The sequence below is a fragment of the Chrysochloris asiatica genome, unplaced genomic scaffold, assembly GCF_000296735.1.
Source record: "Chrysochloris asiatica unplaced genomic scaffold, ChrAsi1.0 scaffold00063, whole genome shotgun sequence".
In the NCBI taxonomy this organism is placed as follows: Eukaryota; Metazoa; Chordata; class Mammalia; order Afrosoricida; family Chrysochloridae; genus Chrysochloris; species Chrysochloris asiatica.
Genome location: NW_006408581.1, coordinates 6,842,806 through 6,847,789, shown reverse-complemented (window position 1 = coordinate 6,847,789; position 4,984 = coordinate 6,842,806). Strand labels below are relative to the sequence as shown.

At 33.8% G+C, this 4,984-nt stretch overlaps 1 protein-coding gene across 4 annotated transcripts in view; it reads left to right on the top strand.

Moving 5' to 3' along the window:
* PCDH9 (protocadherin 9) overlaps positions 1 to 4,984 on the top strand; it is a 1,452,459-nt gene that overhangs the window by 685,942 nt on the left and 761,533 nt on the right. The window lies entirely within an intron of this gene.

The following is a 4,984-nucleotide window of genomic DNA, read 5'->3' as shown; positions in this document are numbered from 1 at the left end:
TATGCAATACAAGCATGTACACACAAATGTATGGAACCAATTTCGTGGTCCAAAATTTTCAATGGTAACCTATAATATACAGTAAATTATTACATGCTTGAGTTTTCTAAAGAGTCACATGTATATTATCCAGTTTTTCCCCCCATAACTTGATGAATCAAAATGTATGCATGTATTATATATTTAATAAATATTTATATTAACATATTTTTCTATGGATGTTTCCATGCAATGACTTATTCATATGTATGCTATTAGTCAGAACCGACTCGACGGCACTTAACAACAACAACACAATAAAAAAACAAAGTTTGTGCTCTTGTGGAGTTCTTCATGTTGTCCTGGAATAAATCCTGAAGGTAATAGATTAACTAACTAGACAAATATTTTCAATGACTGCATTATATAAAACCACTAGAACATGCCTTAATAGAACCTCAGAGTTTTGTGAAATACAATTTGCAAAGCTCTCTGGTGAAGCGAACGGAGCATTCTAAGTAGTAAATTATTGATTTCCATTGTGATATTCAAAAGTCAGGTCTTTAAGTGTTTTGAAATAAGTATCTATTGACTTTAGGTCAGTAGACAAAGATTTTTTTGGCATAAGTCAATACATTTGGGTGATAATTGATATACTGTCATATTTATATTGTAGAGAAGTCCACACAGGGCAGGCGTTAGAGAGCATAGTTTACATATACTTAGAGAACTGTTGCAATAAATGTTATTAAATGTGTGCATATAAATCTTGAAATCTTCAGAGTACTGTAGCAAAGTCATTTGAATATTGCCAATAGAATCAAATCATTTCACTGAAGGGTTTGCCAACTGAGCATAGCAATTAATAGTACTTTGTGATGTTCTTAATTATTTTTATTAAGTATTGCTTTAGTTATTATATATTGACTATTTCATTACAAATTAAAAATATAAAATAATTGTCAAACATTAAATCCACTCTAACTTATGAGTTACCAAGCTTGATTTTGCAGCCCTTATTTAAATTATGTTAATTTCTTAGTGTGGTTATGTTCCAAGGGCCTCTCTTGCATTGCAGATTAGCAAAGCTAAATCATTCCACCTACTTTTTCAATTAACCCCGTGCTTGGTTTAAGATGATAGCTAACCTCACACAATAGCTTCTGCATTATTACAAGCTTAGGTTGGAGAATTTGCATTGTTGTTAACTGTTGTTAGTTGCCTTAAATTGGTTCTGAATCCTAGCAACACGATGTACAACAGAACTAAATGTTTTCTGGTCTTGCACCAGCCTTACAATCTTGCCGTATTTGAATTCATTGTTAAAGCATATGTGTTAATCCATCTCATTGATGGTCTTCCCACTAAGCATGATGTTGTTCTCCAGGGACTGGTCCCTACCAATACCATGTCCAAAGTACATGAGACAAATTTTCCCCATCCAATCTTCCAAAAAGCTTTAAGGTTGTACTTTTTTCCTACATAGAATTCTTTGTCCTTCTATATTCATTGTCCAGCTTTCACATATGTCTGAGGCAATTGAAAATACCATAGTTTAGGCCAGGATCACCTTAATCATCAAAATACTCTTTGCTTATAAACACTTTAAAGAGTTATTTTGCAGCAGATTTCCCTAATGGAATATGTTGTTTGATTTCTTAACTGATGCTTCCATGGAATTGATTGTGGACCCAAGTAAAATGAAATCCTTAATGAATTATATCTTTTCTCCATTGAGCATGAGGACTTAATTGGTTCAGTTGTGAGGATTTTTGTTTGAGGTGTAATACATACTGAAAGCTGTTATCTTTGGTCTTCATCTGTAAGTGCTTCAAATTCTCTTCACTTTCAGTAAGCAAGGTTGTGTTGTCAGCCAATACTGATTCAACATTCTTCTTATTACTGTCTAAAGTTTCTATTTGCTTTTGTACAGATTGAATAAGTAAGAATATGGTGAAATAATGAAACTCTGACACAAACTTTCCTTATTTTAAACTGCTCAGTATCCCCTAGTTCTGTTCAAATGTCTACACAGTTTCCTTATGAACACAACTAAGTATTCTGGGCACATTATAATGTTATCCATAATTTTCTATGATCAACATAGTTGAAAACCTTTGCATAGTTAATAAAACACAGACAAACATCTTTCGGTTAGTTGCTGTTTTCAGTCAAGAACGATTTGACATCAGAAATGATATCCCTCTTTCTATATCCTCTTCTGAATTTGGCTTCAATTACTGGCAGTTTCATGTTGATATACTGCTGCAACATTTTTAAATTGTCTTCAGCAAAAGCTTATTTCATGTAATAGTAATGAAATTGTTCAATAATTTCTGCTTTCTGTTGGATCACCCTTCCTTGGAATGGGCAAAAATATGTTGGTTAGTCAGCTAGCTTGTCATCTAAATTTCTTGACATAGGTGGGTGAATGCTTTCAGATTTTTATACCTTTGTTGAAATATCTCAGTTGTTATTCTGTCAATTCCTGAAGACTTGTTTTTCATCAATTCCTTCAGTATAGCTTAGACTTCTTTCTTTAATGTTATTGGGTCTTGATCATATGCTCCTCCTGAAAGGTTTGATCATCAACAAGTTATTGTTGGTACAGTGACTTTGTATTCTTCGCATCTTCACTTGATTCTTCCTTTGCATCACTAAGTATTTTGCCCATGGATTCAAATATTGCAAATCAAGACTTGAATATTTTCTTCAGTTCTTTCTTTTTGAAAAAAGCATAGCATATTCTTCCTTCTGGATTTTCTAATTCAAGATCTTTGTACATTTCATTTTAATGGTTCACTTTGTCTCCTCCAGGTGCCCATTGAAATCTTCTGTGTCATAATTTTTTTTCCCTCCACTCACTTTTAATTACTCTACATTCAAGAGCAAGTGTTAGAGACTCTTCTGACATCCATTTGGGTCTTTTCTTTATTTCCTGTCCTTCTAATGACCTTTTGCTTTCTTCATATATAATGTGCTTGATGTCATACCACAACTTTCCCCCTTACTGTTCAGTGCATTAAATCTATTCTTGTGATGGTCTCTAAATTCACTTGGGATACTCTCAATATCATACTTTAGCTTTTGTGGAATTGCTTTACTTTTCTTCAGATTCAACTTTGATATGCATATGAACAATTAGTTATCTTTTCTACAGCGGACCCTTGGCCTTATTCTGACTGATAATACTGAGTTTCTTCATTGTCTCTTTCTACAGACATAATTGATTTGATTTCTTGTTTTCTATCTGGCAAGGATCATGTGTATAGTTGCTACTTATGTTGTTGTAAAAAGGTATTTACAAATGAATAAGTTATTGGTGTTACACAATTCTATCATGCAATGTCCATATTTTACTACTACAGATTTTTCTTCTTTGTTTCCAAATTTCATATCCAATCACCAGTAATTATCTATGCATCTTGATTGCATGTTTAATTAATTTCAGACTGCAGAAGTTGGTAGAAATCTTGAATTGTCTCAACTTGGGTATTTGTGGTTATTGCATAAATTTCAATAATAGTAGTAACTGAACTTTTTGTTAGGTATATGGATAGTATACTATCACTGACTGCACTATTCTTCAGGATAAATCACAAAAGGTTCTTTTTGATGATGACTGCAATTTCAATCCTCTTAAATTTGTCATTCCCAGTATAGTGATGGTAGTGGTTATGTTCTGTGGAGTTGGCTCCGACTCATAGTGACCCTGAATAGGGTTTCTGAGGCTGTAAATATTTATGAGAGCAGAAAGTCTCATTTTTCTCCCACAGAATGGCTAGTAGTTTTGAACTGCTGACCTTGAGCTTAGCAGTCTGACTACGTTACCAAAGATCCTTTCCCAGTATAGTAGACCATACAATTGATTCAAAATAGCCAATCCAAGTCATTAACTATACTTCATGAAGGCAGCTCTTTCCTGGTCATGTTTTGAGATCCTTCCAACCTAAGGGGCTCATTTTGTGGCACTATGTTTACAATGTACTGCTTCTATTTATAAGGTTTTCACTGTGTGCCTGTTTTTAAGAAATAAATGGCCATATTGTTCTCCCTACTATGTCTTACTTTGGAAAGCTCCATTGAAACCTGTCCACCCTGGGGGTCCCTGCTGATATTTGAGATATTGGTTACATGCTTCAAGGCTCACAGCAATATGCAAACCACAACAGTCAGCAAACTAACAATGGGGTAGTGCTAAATTGCCTGTTTTGCAATTGTCTTGAGTTTGAAATTGAACATTCTTATATTATGTTTAAGGAGCCCTGGTAGCATTGTGGATTATGAGTTGGGCTGCTAACTGCAAAGTCAGTAGTTTGAACATACAAATCACTCCTAACAAGAAAGAGGAAGCTTTCTGCTCCTGTAAAGATTTATAGCTTCAGAAACCCTAGACAATATTGCTATTTGTCAGAACTGATTTAGTGGTACACAACCACCACCACTGCTATATTCTATTAAATTTTGTTTGATCATTTATTGAAATTTAGCTTCCACAGAAAGTCTACATTAACTGGCTAAGATAAAATATGTATTAAAACTGTTTAGGGATATAGTCTCCTAAGTGATAGGATAATTCATCTTTAATCTGGAATAAAGTTTCATAGGTTAAACTATGACTAAGGATTTTTGGACATATGTTTTGTTTAAAATTAAATATGGGGGTGGCCATTTAAACAAAAAAATAGGAGTACTTAATATATGAGAGAACTGGCATTTCCTATCATTGGGAAAAAAGACAGTTTTCCCAATTGGCAGATTAATTCTTCATTTGAAAAGGAAACAAGAAACATTAACTCACAAAATATACAATAATCAATTCCAGATGAATTGAAGACCAAACACATAAGGCACAACTAGTAAATTTTAGAACACAATATAGAACTTCATCTTGTCAGATTGTTGTTGTTGTTGTTGTTGTCAGGTGCCATCAAGTTGGAACCGACTCATAGCGACCCCATGCACAGCAGAATGAAACAATGTCCGATCCTGGGCCAACCTCACT